Source organism: Dendrobates tinctorius, unplaced genomic scaffold (assembly GCF_039654945.1).
Source record: "Dendrobates tinctorius isolate UK_male_01 unplaced genomic scaffold, ASM3965494v1 ptg000060l, whole genome shotgun sequence".
NCBI classification, from domain to species: Eukaryota; Metazoa; Chordata; class Amphibia; order Anura; family Dendrobatidae; genus Dendrobates; species Dendrobates tinctorius.
Window position 1 is genome coordinate 1,252,645 of NW_027361728.1, and position 16,040 is coordinate 1,268,684.

Consider the following 16,040-nt stretch of genomic DNA (forward strand, 5'->3'; position numbering starts at 1 on the left):
AGGGAAAATTGATATGGCTGCTGATTGGCCGTAAGATCGCGTGACAATGTTGCCTCTAGAGAGCTAGTGCTGACACCACTGGAACAGTGCTGCCATTGGAGGTGAATACAGAAGTCTGTGCAGCATGGTGGCTCAGTGGGTAGCACTGCAGCCTTGCAACGCTGGGGTCCTGGGTTCAAATCCCACCAAGGAGTTTGCATTTTCTCCCCGTGTTTGCGTGGGTTTCCTCCGGGTACTCCGGTTTCCTCCCACACTCCAAAGACATACTGATAGGGAATTTAGACTGTGAGCCCCATCGGGGACAGTGCTGATAATGTCAGTAAAGCGCTGATGAATTAATGGCGCTATATAAATGAGTAAAATAAATAAATCTGGATGAATTATAGTGATTTAGAAAGGGTTAATTGAGAAGTAGACAACCTCATTAATGCCATTGTTTAAACTCTAAAATGACTGAGTGAAATATTTCTATAATCATAATACAGCAAATTATAAAAAAGGAATTGAAAAAATGAAGAAATATGCATTACATGAATTATGCAACGGCGAAGTTATACTCCCCGACACCTAAATGTATGTACCATATTTGTAGTTGACATTGAATCGTTATGCGAATATTTGATTTTGCTTCAATAGAAATACATGCATTATTACGATATACTTTCTATAAACCTATTTGTCCACATGATTGCAAAGGATGTAATTAACAGGTTTACATATTAACAGTAGTATGCAAGAAAAATAATTTTAAAATGTGTTGTGCTAATGAAGGTATTAGTAAGGAAAGTTTCTTTCCCATTGACAAAGGCGTGTGAGTTAATAGGAGGTACCCAACATAATTTTAATCCAAGTTTGTTAAAGTAATGAACATAAATGGCAATGTCTGTCCAAGTAGGCAGAGTGGCAGAAAAATGTGCTGACGTTTAGAAGATGCGAGAAACACAAAAAGAACGCATCTCTAGTTATACAATATAATCAAAAATCTTTATGCTCAGGTAGAAAAATATTCAGGATTGAGAGTCCTCAGTAGTTGATACCTTTTAATGGCTAACTGAAAAGATGGTAACTCTCAATCCTGAATATTTTTCTATCTACTGGCTAACACGGTACAAAGATATACATCTTTCCTGTATGCTCAGGTAATGATTTATATTCAGCAATTAGTGACATCAGTGTTGTGCCCAGTTAAAAAATTACATAAGTTGTCAATCAAATGTTTTGATTCAACTGGCATATTTTTTTTTATGTGGGTAAATGTATAGAATAGTTATGGAGCCGATACAGATAATCTGCATGCATTATATATACTTTGGGATGTAAAACTGGTAGTCACCAGTGGAAAAGGACTGGGATATACCTGAGGAGCATTTATTAAACATCAATGCATGCCAGCTAGCTGCTTCTAAAGTCTGTAGGATGCTGATATTTAAACTTGCATGGGCTCCCTAGACAGGGACAGACTCTTACCATGTTACCAGTGACGAAGCATTAGTGCAGTCCTATCTACAATATACAGAACACAAACTGCAAAAATCATAAAAGGCACTGAAAACCTAAGTTATGAGAAACGATTAAGAAATAAATGTATTTAGCCTTGAGAAAGGACATTTAATTGGAGAGATAATAATTTTGCAATATTGCAACATCATAGTTTTACCAAGCCGCAGAAAAAAGTATTTTATAAAAAGAAGTATTGAGGGTTTAATAATTGAATTTCACTCTTTTTTTCGCTCTAATTTCACTGTAATTTTCAAACATCACTTGCAACATCTGAAAGATATGTCATTTTGAAACGAGCAATGACAAATGTCCTCAATAATGGTTTTCGAGAGCTGTAATAGCAAATTTCTAGGAACAGTCAACCATCAGAACAGTCCTCACGCTAAACAAAGCTTGTCTCAACTCTCCAGTCTAATTGAGTTTGGCTTTAGGACATTTTAGTGAAGCTGGCTTTAGAATCCAATTGTGTGTTCTGTCCTCAGAAACCTTTCATTACATCGTTCTTATCACATTTGAAACTTTACAATGTATTTGCATCGCTGCTTATTGAGTTATTGTATCAAAACCAAGCAACATAGAAAATAAATCTTATAATAATAGTCAATTAAAGACAAGAAATGTAGAGACGTGGAGAAGTATATTCTGTGCCCATATATTAATGCTATTTACAACCCAACTCAGAACTAGTAAAACTTCATGATGAAATCCACAGAGCCTTCTTTGGAATAAACCACTTTATTCTGGCCGGCGGAGGCGTTTCATTTAAAGTTCCCATTTATCTGACTTTGCTGAAAGTCGGAATAGAAATTTTCAGATTAAATTGCAGTCAAGGGAACTAAAAAAAAATAGTAGCAGACTTGTGAATGAGAGTTTTCTACTAGACGTCTTCAAAAGAAAGATTCATTAAGAGACTCCTCTTCAATCTGACTAATAAGCCGTGAGGCAAGTCCTAAGCAGTTTTTTGACAGCTGTCACGTTTCTCTGGTTGTATTGAAATCATTTAGCCGTGACGAGTAATTTGATATTTTATACTACAGTACTTTATTGCTGACAAAGACAAAAGTGAATTGTTATTGAGTAATGATCAATTCTGTGTTGTGTGAATGTTTCACTAAACTACTTCTGTGGCCTAGATCTTGATGATCTGCTCTCGTACATATGAATTTCATTTCATGATATCACAGTCTTCCCATATCATTTTAGCAGAAGCCTTCCATCAATTCTCTCTGCTATTAATCTGAGCCTTTCCTGATACTACAAAAGTCCAAATAAGATATTGTCCAACAGTAAGAAAAAAAGGGAGCTTAAAACAGCTTTTTATAGTATAGGGTAAAATACCAGTGGCTGGACAGGGTCAGAGTTTCTGGTTTCAGCCCTACTTGCTGAAGAAGCAGACATGGCAGGAGAAGGTCCTGGTGGAGATGTAGGACAGTCTTTAAATATAATATTTCTACATATTGGGCCATCATTTACAGACAATAGGCTGTCAGCATAAAGAACAAGCTGCTAATTGTGGTACTACTGTATATGTAAGCACATATATTTTTAAAGGTCCACCTTTATCACAGAATTTTTTTTTAATATGGATCCATGTACCCTCAGAAGTTCAGGTTGTACTATGTTGTTAGCTTATATATATATTGCTCATTTTCATTCATTTGAAATGTTTTCCTTAATATGCTGTGTTGTGGAGCTGCAAGCTGTGAATTTAGTGGACATTACCTGTGAAGCATTTTTTACCTTCTTCTGCCTTATCTTAATGGAGAAACTTATGTCTTCTCCCCTCCACCTCCCAGATTGATATATTTGTGATTAAAGTGCTCTCCTTATGAATATAAAATATGCTGTGTGTGAATGGCCCTGTTCTAAGAAAGAAAATACTGGTGCAGCAGGCTATGCCGTTTATAGAGTAGTATCTAGTAAAAAAACAATATTTTTTACAAGAGAATTATAATTTTGACAGGAGCTACTTTATGGTATTCATCACAGCTCTGTTAAATTTGGCAAAACTACAGTATCTCCCTAAATGTGTTCACTACGGAGTCAACAGACTCGTGTAGTCGATGTTCACAGATCTTGTGGTCGATGTTCTCAGATCTTGGGAAAGTTCACTATGAGAGCGGTGTCACTGCGACTTACAAAAGCTCTCAACCTCTACCTGCCTCTTCTTGAGACTTTGTACCTGGGGCGAGGTGCACAGGCAGCAGCAGAAAGGGAAGGACATGCTATTGGGAGCACTGTAGGATGGTTGGGAACATCGGAGGAGAGGTGGGTGGAAGAGATTTCCACTCACCGAATCCTAATTATAGGGAACACCAACAAAGCTGCAGTGATTTTACTGTTTGTGTGTGGAGAGTTTCTTCACTGGAGCTTCCTCTACTAGAAGAAAAAAGCAGCTCAAGCCAATAGGAATCTCTGTCCTGGTAGGCACCTGGCAGGATCCGCTTTACACAAGGTTTGCTTGCGGGTCTATAGCCCATTAACCATGCAACAGTCTAATATTGTTAATCAAGACCATGTTGCATTATATTGTTTTAGATGCTTGGGGCAAAGAAAAAATGTTTGCAAACAACATCTATACGTATATGGTTATGTCTTGGTGCTGATTGCTAGCTTCCGTTGTGTATGTTACTTTTATTTTTTTACTCCATTATAAATGTAACTTAATTAGTGATATAATATAAGCTATGAATAATAATTGATTGTACTTTGTACAATCATTGGTCTGGCTCCCCCTTTCAGAGCTAGTCATTTCATCTGTATGGGCAGGGAGTCTGAATAGTCAAGCCAGTAGCCTGCCTGCCCTTGCCTGCACTGAGGTCATCTGACACAAGGTGAAGTTTTAATACTGGAGATAGGATTGGACCATCCTGATTGGGTACACCTTGAAGTGGTGGGATGACTTTTACACTTTTTTTTAATCAAAATAGGGTTAATTAAGTACCCTCTGGCATTTACATGTACTATTTCTATTTCCTTATTACGGGGTATACGCTAATTTTGGTTTTTTCCTTGGATTTTGTCCATTATAAATGTAACTATATTATTGATATAATATAAACCATGAATAATCATTTTCATACTTATAAATACACAATGTGGTTGCATGACCATTTGTTACAGAAAGCTCACGCCTCCCTAAAGTTAGCAGCTGCTGATATGCAGCATTACGCATGGCGTGACACACTTTGGTCCCGTGTTGGTAGACATTATCTTTCTTTTTGGAAGGGCTGTTTTGACAAACGGAAACTTTTCCAGGAAAATTTTGACAAGTGCAGGCACAAGGATGTGAGGCGAGTCAGACAAAAAGTATGAGGGCTGCTGGTCTACAATTCTAACATGTTATTTTTATTATTTGTTCTTGCAGAGTTGAATAATGGAGTAAAACTAAATGTTAGTGATCCAGATCAGGTAGTTAAAAGATGGAAATCAGGGGATGTAGCACATGAGCAGACACAACCAAGTATACAATAGCATTATAGTAAATGAAACAGTAGGACGTTTCTAATTGTATTATGCAAATTTCCTCTTCGGCGAGGAAGAGGACTAGAACTCTAGTGCCTCCTATTGGAAGCAGGGATCCTAAAAGTCAATATCGACCTTTTAACAAGCCTTCCCATATGACTTATGATAAAAGCCAGGCCAGAATCTCAATTTGCAGACACGGTATTTCGGGATCTTGCCCATTGTACGTTCAAGTATGAGATCTGATTTGGCTATGAGAGAGTCTTAAAGCACCACTCCAGCGTTTATTTTTTTTCAGCACTGGAGTGGTGCTTTAAATGTAAGCCCCTTGCCCCTGGTCACATACTCATAAGTGTGGTGAAGATGCAAAAAGAGTGTTATTCCACAGTTGTGTTGTTTTTTTTTTTTTTAACATGTTCACTAAATGCTAAAACTGACCTGCCATTATGATTCTCCAGGTCATTACAAGTTTATAGACATCAAACATTTCTAGGTTCTTTTTATTTAAGTGGTGAATAACAAATTCAAACTTTGGTAAAAGAAAAATGGCACCATTTTTCAAGACCTGTAGAGTCTCTATATTTTGTGATCTCGGGTTTGGTGATGGCTTATTTTTTGCGCACCCAGCTAACATGTTTAACTTTCCATATTTTGTGTCCCTTTAAATGAGCTGAATTATAAACTCTGGATCTAAATTACCCATGGACACTGTAGCCATTTGCAACAAATATGTGCATTCTGCCTGCTAAAATGAACTGACACTTTACTGAAATATGTTTTTTCCCCTAGGCATAAAACAGCTGAAGGATGGAAAAACACACGGGTTCCTCTGGGTCACTGGACATGCAGCGCTAGCAAATTTCTCAATTATGCATGGCCTTGGTAAGAGTGCATATTGGGTAACATGCCACTCTGTATTTCACTTGGAATCCTAAAAGCAATTTAACTCTGTCTTTCTATTGTGATTTACACAGAGCCAAAATAGAATAAAAAAGAAATATAAATTTGGGAAAATGTGGTATTTTATTGGTAGAGTGATACCCATCTATACCTTCTCCATTCTGCTAATACCTATTATCATTAATAATATTACTTTGTAGCCCACTCTTTTTTTGAAGATCATGCACACTGCTCAAAAAAATAAAGAGAACTCTTAAACAACAGAATATAACTCCAAGTAAATCAAACTTCTGTGAAATCAAACTGTCCATTTAGGAAGCAACACTGATTGACAATCAATTTCACATGCTGTTGTGCAAATGGAATAGACAACAGATGGAAATTATTGGCAATTATCAAGACACAATAAAGGAGTGGTTCTGCAGGTGGGGACCACAGACCACATCTCAGTACCAATGCTTTCTGACTTATGTTTTGTTCACTTTTGAATGTTGGTTGTGCTTTCACACTCGTGGCAGCATGAGACGGACTCTACAACCCACACAAGTGGCTCAGGTAGTGCAGCTCATCCAGGATGGCACATCAATGCGAGCTGTGGCAAGATGGTTTGCTTTGTCAGCGTAGTGTCCAGAGGCTGGAGGTGCTACCAAGAGACAGGCCAGTACACCAGGAGAAGTGGAAGGGGCCATAGGAGGGTAACAACCCAGCAGCAGGACTGCGACCTCTGCCTTTGTGCAAGGAGGAGCACTGCCATAGCTCTACAAAATGACCTCCAGCAGGCCACAAACGTGTATGTGTCTGCACAAACGGTTAGAAACCAACTGCATGAGGATGGTCTGAGGGCCCGACGTCCACAGATGGGGGTCATGCTCACAGCCCAACACCGTGCAGGAAGCTTGGCATTTGCCACAGAACACCAGGATTGGAAAATTCGCCACTGGAGCCCTTTGCTCTTCACAGATGAAAGCAGGTTCACACTGAGCACATGTGACAGAGTCTGGAGACACCAAGGAGAGCGATCTGCTGCCTGCAACATCCTTCAGGATGACCGGATTGGCAGTGGGTCAGTAATGGTGTGGGGTGGCATTTCTTTTGAGGGCGGCCACCCAGCACTCCATGTGCTTGCCAGAGGTAGCCTGACTGCCATTAGGTACCAAGGTGAGATCCTCAGACCCCCTGTGAGACCATATTGTGGTGCGGTTGGCCCTGGGTTCCTCCTAATGCAGGACAATGCCAGACCTCATGTGGCTGGAGTGTGTCAGCAGTTCCTGCAAGATGAAGGCATTGAAGCTATGGACTGGCCCGCCCGTTCCACAGACCTGAATCCGATTGAGCACATCTGGGACATCATGTCTCGCTCTATCCACCAACGTCACATTGCACCACAGACTGTCCAGGAGTTGGCGAATGCTTTAGTCTAGGTCTGGGAGGAGATCCCTCAGGAGACCATCTGCCGCCTCATCAGGAGCATGCCCAGGCATTGTAGGGAGGTCATACAGGCATGTGGAGGCCACACACACACTACTGAGCATCATTTTGGCTTGTTTAAAGGACATTACATTCAACTCTAATTTTGTGTGTGACTTCAAATCTAGGCCTCCATTGGTTAATAAATTTGATTTCCATTGATGATTTTTGTGTGATTTTGTTTTCAGCACATTCAATGTTGTACAGAACAAAGTATTCAATGAGAATATTTAATTCCTTCAGATCTAGGATGTGTTATTTGAGTGTTCCCTTTATTTTTTTCAGCAGTGTAGAATCATAACCCAAGTGATGCCAATAACTATTGGTGTGAGAAGAAACCTACAGGCTACTGTGGAAAAAAAGGGATACAAAATCCATGATTGACAAAGGATGTGAAAAAATATCCAAACCAAGGTAATCTGGCTAAATTAATGCAGACAGTTGTTTTGACTCTATTATATCCTGCATCAGTAATTCACTTTAGTAAGCTACACAACACACAACCCATGAGTTAGGCTACTTTAATTAGCAGGTGAAGTATTCTTGCATTTCATGAAGGGATTTTTATATGGATTCAATAGTAGGGATCTGTGTACATAAGAGTAACCATCTTTTTAATTTTTATTTAATAAATCAATAGTAAAAGCAAGCATCTTTGTAATATATCTTATCAGAGAAATCTACTTTTCCCCCTGGGACTGATCATCCTCTCAATTTATGAGTAAAATCTGGAAAATGTGCATTTGGTGAATATAGATTTTACTATCACTGAGATTGGAGATGAAAGTGTTTTTTTTTAATTCTATGGAGGAAGAAGCTAAAGGACACCAAAATCAGCTGGAAAAGTTGCGGGCTTAGCGCTGGAGCCCGCAGTAAACAGGTGGAGGCGTTCATAGATGTACCTATACGTCTACGGTCAGAAAGGGCTTGAATGCTAAATTTAACTGCATTAAAGACAGAGCATTAGACAACGCCATGAGCCCATGTGCTCTTATGACATAAGAGGCATCCAGTTTTACAGTAGAGGCCCTGTAAATCTCTATGCAAGTCATAGCTTTGTAAGAGGACAACTAAACTATTCTGGTGCACAAGTATTCAAAATTAATGTCCTGATGGAAATGTGGGAAATCAGTCTAATGAATGCTAGATCTACCAGCCAGTAGTAAATTCATATTAACTATTTATTTTACTCACTGGACAGGTTTACATGGGGTAATGGACCTCTATATGTTCGTTCAGCTGATCATCAGCTCATTTAAAAGGGCATTTCCATGCTACAAATAAGTAGAACATTTTATCGTTAATGGTTCATAGTGAAGAATTGCATTGTTCTGCACATCTATAACCTAACAGGTGTGTGTACTTGGTAATGGACATTGTCATCAGCATTAAAGGGAGGTCAAAAGAATGTTCTTTGAAGTGGTCATAAGGCAATGACAGGCTGTGACTGAACTGAATGGCTGGGGTTCTGCCAAATAACTTGCACTTCTGTGTGAACCCATGGATGTATGGCCTATCATCACAAAATTCCAAACGTCTGGCTAAAGACTATTTTTGACTTCTTGCATGACGGGCCTTTGTATTCAAGACTACAGTATAGAGTATTCACTAATCAGGAATCTTCATTCAGTTTCTGAAGATCCACAATGGCAGTAACAGATCAATCTTACTATCCTACAATGATATGGTGAGAATCCATAGTCAGTGTGGTTTTCCAAAAATTGCAGTTCGCATTTAATAAATTTGATTTGTCACGGGTCAGCTTGCTTTTTCCATTCTGATGTTCATATTTAGCTGCTGATATTCATGCCATCTTACAGACGTTGTGTTGCAGTCATGCGGCCACGTGACACACACGTGTTGTCAGCATGCACATTGATTTGCATTATCAACCTAAACTATTGTCTTCTACAAAACCCTGTAGATTGTAAGCTCTATAACCTGCAATCTGTGAGATTATCCATTTGGTGTAAAACACCAGTATTCAAGGAGATTCTTTTCTCTATCCCCTTTAAGAGTTCACAAGCCAAAATCTAAAATAAATGTACCATTAACTCTAGCATAGAAAGTTATTGCTACTAAATCCACCTTTGTACAGTAGGAAGCGTGCAAAGTCTTATCACAGTTCAGATTTTTCACTCATTCATAACCAATGAGGGCAGATTTATCAAAACTGTCTAGTATAGCAACCAATTAGAGCTCATTTTTTATTTCTTAACCTTTATTGTACCAGAAAAGTTTAACACTGTTATTAATTACCATTGGAAAAAAAAGACATTTTTTTTCTTTTAGGTAGTTTTGATACATGAGCCTCTCTGTATATATCAGAAAACTTGATATCTTAAAGAGGAACTATATAGCACTTTCAGGTGACTTTTATACGTGTGTACATGAGGATTAACACTTCTTCTGCTCCTTGACTTGTTTCCCACATTTTCACCAGTTTTCCTCTACGCAGGCTCTATCTCTTAATTTTCAATTGTCTGAGCTAGTGGGTGCTGTGATGTCTCCCATAGACGAAACACGCAAAGGGAATCTCTTGTTTACCTTCTGTAGCACACAGAGGAGGAAATTATACTGCACTGAGCAGTGTAACTGGGAATCCCAGGTCTGTGATAAGTTAGCTAGGAATCTTCACATTCTGTTTCTCTGCCTCTTAAGGCCCCGTCACACTAAGCGACATACCAGCGATCCCGACACCGATATCAAGGTGTCAGGATCGCTGGTAAGTCGCTATGTGATCGCTGATGAGCTGTCACACAGCTTCACCAGCGATCAGCACAGCGATGCCGAGCGCCCGGCATCGCTTGCCATCCTGTAAAAAATAGAATCAAAATAAAAAATATAGTTATTCTCACCTTCCAACATCGCGTTCAGCCATCCTGCCTCTCTCCACGCTCCGGTCCCAGTGATCCTTTGCACGAATGACCGCGAGATGTCACAGTCTCGCGGGATAACAAAGTCTCGCGGTCATTCGTGCAAAGGATCACTGGGACCGGAGCGTGGAGAGAGGCAGGATGGCTGAACGCGACATCGGAAGGTGAGAATAACTATATTTTTTATTTTTTTAATTATTTTTTACACCTGATCGCTGGTCTCCCGCTGTCACACACAGCGATGCGTGCTGGCCATCGGGAGACCAGCGACCAAAGAAATGTCCAGAGGTTTCTTCCAGCGATCAGCGATACCGGCAGGGGGGCCGCTCACTGATCGCTGTCACACACAGCGATCTCGCTGGTGAGATCGCTGTTATGTCACAAAAGTTGTGACTCTGCAGCGATCTCGCTACCGAGATTGCTTAGTGAGACGGGGCCTTTACTCTGCTCCTCTTTCATTCTTTAATCTCCATGGAGTAAAATAGGAAAAGTAACCCGATACCTCACTATTCTGGCAGTCCAGTGAATTATAAGCTTAGGAGGCAAAGGAAGAAGTGGCTCAAAAGTGGATAAAGAAACAGCTTTCTCTGATATACTACACATTTCTTATACCCACATGTATAATTGATGTATGCAAAGTCTGTTGAAAAATACAGAACCCTTTTAAGGTCACAGACTTGAACCTCCTTCTTGGATTACCAAGGGTAGACATATCAAATTTTTAACATGTGCAGCTGCGCATGGACATAGTACAGCAGGAGAGTCCTCTTCCATCTAAAAACAGCTTCTTATGGGGATTAAAGTGTGAGTTATTAGGGAGGATGGGGTCAAATACTTTTCTTATTTTGGAACCTCCTGTTTCTTGTATGGCTGCTTGAGTTCATCATATTTTCTGAGATCCCATCTTGGTTCTCTTGAGTCCTTATATTCCCAGACAGTGTGAGCCCCAATATTATGCCCCACTTCTTCCTATTTAATCTGTCAAGGCATTAACATGAAAAGAGAGACAAAGCAAAGCCCTTTAGGAATGCAGGGACTTTTAGTGATGTGGTATAAGATATCTAAGGGTGTGTGCACACACTGCGGATTCTGCTGCGGAATTTTCCGCGCCGATTTTGCAAAATCTGCAGGTAAATCCGCAGGTGGTTTATCCGCGGATTAGCCTGTGGTTTGACACCTGGACAATGGAGTAGGTGTAAAACCGCTGCGGATTCCGCACAAAGAAGGGACATGCTGCGGTTCTGAACCCGCAGCAAATCTGCGCGGAAAATAAATTCCGCACTGTGTGCACTTCGGTTTTTGTTTTCCATTGATTATAATGGTACTGTACACCGCAGCAGAAACTGCTGCGGATCCTCAGAACCAAATCCGCTGCGGATCCACAGCAGAATCTGCAGCGTATGCACACACCCTAATATGTGGCCAATTCATTTTCCTTGGGGACCACATGGCAAACTGGGACTGTTGTTGAGGGCCCAACCAATCAGCTGAACTTGAATGGGTGGTCCGAAAGTAAAGGAGAATTTAATTGTAAATGTCTATCCATTTAATTTATTAGCCTATTATATTTTCCAATATATTTCAATTAAAAATTCCTTAACGTTCCCTTCCTATTCTGTCCTTTTTAATCTTCTGATGAGGTTTTGTTTGCCTTTCACCAATGTATGCTGGGATATTTAAATGGGACATCAACAGGGAGTCGAAGCTGTGGTCACTGCTGTAGCTGCTGTCCCCACCCTGAAACAAAGTGTCATCAGTGACATGCGTTTCAGGGGCTGGGCTAGTCCCTGCTCTACTGAGAATGAATCGGTTGTAAATTCTGATGCATGCTCAGTATGAGCTTCCTGCTCTATATTCCTTTGAATGCATAGTGACAGTGAGCTCTCTTCCCAACTCTAAACTAAAAAGGAGTGATGAGCCAGCAAGAGAGCGCACTGTCAGTGCAAATTGTAAAAAAATAACAAGGCAAACAGGGAGAGCAGGGACTAGCCCAGCCATGACACAGATGTCACTGATGAGATTTCTTTCAAGGTGGGGAAAGCAGCTATGGCAGTGATCACAGACCTGACTGCTTAATGACGTCCTGTGTGAGTATCCTAGCATGCACTTGGGATTCTCAAACAAAACTTTATCAGATGTAAAGAGCAAACAAAAAACAAACAAGCAGACAGGAAAATAGACTAGAATAGTGACTATTCTGTCACCAAGTCTTGGGTCCTACAGCTGTCATGGATGGAGGAGTGGGCCAATGGACAATGCAGTGTTCTAGTGTGTTATGATATCACAATGCTAAAATCTTAAATATTAATATAAGGTGCTTTTACAATTTTAATGCATTTTTCATAGACCAACCTAAAATAAAATTGGGATGAGTGCTTTAAAAAACAAAATGCTAAATCTTCCTTCCCTGTAATATAAGGGCACTCAAAGTGGCTTCTGCTGACTAAACATTGAAGCAGCATTACAGCCACCATCTACTTTGATTGTGAACCCACTTTTCTTATTTCCATCTATCTGGTACTTAATCAATACAGAGCTTTGCATTTATTCATAAACTGTGAAGAATCAGTTGTCGATAATACAAAAGACGTTTGATGATATGACTTGGCAACAAATATGAATATGACATTTACGTCATCTCTCTGATGTCAGTTTCTTTACTCTGATGACTTTTTTTTATTTTCTCACAGCTATCATAAGTTATAGCTGCACTTATAGATCCAAAATGTCTAGTGGATCAATATTTTAATATGTTTTTGTAGTGGATGGAACTTGCTCCAAATACCTTGACTAGACATAGGGGTAGATGTATTAACCCCTTCGGGGCCAGGCCAATTTTTATTATTGGGTATGTTGTTTTCTCCTCTTCTTCTGCCGACACAGCCAAGTACAGCCTTGTTTTTTAACCCCTTCATGACGGAGCCCTTTTTCGTTTGCGTTTCTGTTTTTCGCTCCCCTTCTTCACAGAGCCATAACTTTATTTTTTTCATCACTATGGCCATGTGAAGGCTTGTTTTTTGTGGGACAAGTTGTGCTTTTGAACGACACCACTGGTTTTACCATATTGTGTTTTCAAAAATGGGAAAAAAATCCAAGTGCGGTGAAATTGCAAAAAAAGTGCAATTCCACAGTTGTTTTGAATTTTTTCTTTTTACCATGTGTTGAGAGTTCATAGACACCGAACATGTTTAGGTTCTTTTTTTATTTATAGAAGTGGTGAAAAAAAATCCTAAGTTTGTAAAAAAAAAAAAAAAATTGTGTAATTTTCCGAGACCCGTAGCGTCTCCATTTTTCATGATCTCGGGTTGGGTGTGAACTTATTTTTTGCGTGCCAAGCTGATGGTTTTAATGATACCATTTTGGTGCAGATACTATCTTTTGATCACCCGTTATTGCATTTTAATGCAATGTCGCAGTGACCGAAAAAGCATAATTCTGGTGTTTTGACTTTTTTTTCGTTAATTCGTTTAGCGATCGGGTTAATTCTTTTTTTACATTGATAGATCTGGCGATTATGAACGCGGTGATACCAAATATGTGTATGTTTGATTTTTTTTTTTTTTGTATTGTTTTATTTTGAATGGGGTGAAAGGGGGTTGATTTGAACTTTTATATTTTTAATTTTTTAAATATTTTAAAAACCTTTTATTTTTGGCATGCTTCAATAGTCTCCATGGGAGACTTGAAGCTGCCATAACACGATCGGCTCTGCTACATACAGGCGATAATCAGATCGCCTGTATGTAGCAGAATTGCTGACTTGCTATGAGCGCCGAGCAGCGTTCATAATAATCTGGCAGTGACAACCATAGAGGTCTGCTGGAGACCTCTCGTTGTCGTGCTTACGCATCGGTGACCCGCGATCACATTACGGGGTCACCGATGGGCGGGATTTCCGGCACGCTTGCTGGGAGTGCGTTACATGCCATTGTCAGAGTTTGACAGCGGCATTTAACATGTTAACAGCCGCGGATGGATCGTGATTTCACCCACGGTTGTTATAGGCATAAGTCAGCTGTTGAAAACATGAAAAAAGATGTGGGCTCAGTGCCGAAGCCCACATCAAAGGGGGAGACACAACATGTGCCGTACTAGAACAGCGCATGTTGTTAAGGGGTTGAGGAAACAGTTGTCGTTTTGAAAGACACCATTCACCATATAAAGCACAGAGAAATAGGAAAAAAAATGCAAATGAGGGGAAATTTTGAAGAATAGACAATTCCCTTATTGTTTTTGGGGTTTCTTTTTTATAGCGTTCATTGTTTGGTAAAAACTTTCCTGGTAACATGATTCATTACGTCAACATTATTACAACGATAACAAAGTTAAATTTAATTAGTTTTGATTAATACATTTTGTTTGGTAAATACAATGTTTTGATTGCTTTTTATTGCATTATTTTAGCGAGGTGTGGTGCCCTACAAATGGCAATTCTTGCATTTAATTTTTGTTTTCTTGCACGGCAGTCCAGTATTTTCATAGAATGGACTTTTCTTGCACATAGCGATGTCAAACATACACACATAGTCAAAATTGTTGGTACCCCTCGTTTAATGACAGAAAAACCCACAATGGTCACAGAAATAACTTGAATCTGACATAAGTAATAATAAAGCAAAAATCTATGAAAATAAATAAACAAATGAAAGTCGGACATTGCTTTTCAACCTGCTATCACAGAATTTAAAAAAAATAAAACTCATGAAATAGGCCTGGACAGAAATGATGGTTCCCCTGAAAATAATGTGACAAATGGGACATGATAAATCAAGGTGTGTTCGCTAATTAGCATCACAGGTGTCTACAATCTTGGAATCAGTGAGTGGGCCTGTATAGAGGACTACAGATACTCACTGTGCTGTTTGGCGACATGGTGTGTATCACACTCAACATGGAGCAGAGGAAGCGAAGGAAAGAGTTGTCTCAGGAGATTAGAAAGAAAATTATAGACAAACGTGTCAAATGTAAACGTTATAAGACCATCTCCAAGCAACTTGATGTTCCTGTGACTACAGTTGCACATGTTATTCAGAAATGTAAGCTCCATGGGACTGTAGCCAACCTCCCTGGATGTGACCGCAGGAGGAAAATTAATGACAAATCAAAGAGACGGATATTACGAATGGTAACAAAAGAGCCCAGAAAAACTTCTGAACAGATTAAAGGTGAACTTCAAGCTCCAGGAACATCAGTGGAAAAAAAATCATAAAAAAAGCCAGACTGTAATTTGCCAAACTACATGTTGACAAGCCACAAAGCTTCTGGGAGAATGCCCTATGGACAGATGAGACGAAAATGGAACTTCTTGGCAACGCACATCAGCTCTATGTTCACAGACTGAAAAATGAAGCATATCAAGAAAAGAACACTGTCCCTACTGTGAAACATGGAGGCGGCTCTGTTATGTTCTGGGGCTGCTTTTCTGCATCTGGCACAGGGTGTCTAAAATCTGTGCAAGGTACAATGAAATCTCAAGACTAACGAGGGATTCTAGAGAGAAATGTGCTGCCCAGTGTCAGAAAACTTTGTCTTAGTCGCAGGTCATGGGTCTTGCAATAGGATACTGACCCAAAACACACAGCTAAAAACACCCAAGAATGACTAAGAGGAAAACTTGGACTATTCTGAAGTTGCCTTCTATGAGTCCTGACCTAAATTCTATTGAGCATCTTTGGAAAGAGCTGAAACATGCTGTCTGGAAAAGGCAACCTTCAAACACGAGACAACTGGAGCAGTTTGCTCTTGAGGAGTGGGCCAAAATACCTGTCGAGAGGTGAACAAGTCTCATTGACAGTTGCAGGAATCGTTTGATTGCAGCAATTGCCTCAAAAG

The 16,040-nt window shown here is 39.7% G+C and overlaps 1 protein-coding gene and 1 long non-coding RNA gene across 3 annotated transcripts in view; one reads left to right on the top strand and one right to left on the bottom strand.

Moving 5' to 3' along the window:
- FGF12 (fibroblast growth factor 12) overlaps nucleotides 1–16,040 on the bottom strand; it is a 725,478-nt gene that overhangs the window by 345,876 nt on the left and 363,562 nt on the right. The window lies entirely within an intron of this gene.
- Nucleotides 5,753–16,040, top strand: part of LOC141092469 (uncharacterized) — a 28,518-nt gene continuing 18,230 nt past the window's right edge. The window contains exons 1-2 of the long non-coding RNA XR_012232810.1: nucleotides 5,753–5,847; nucleotides 7,618–7,746. This is a non-coding gene — a long non-coding RNA (uncharacterized lncRNA). The remainder of the gene's footprint in view (nucleotides 5,848–7,617; nucleotides 7,747–16,040) is intronic.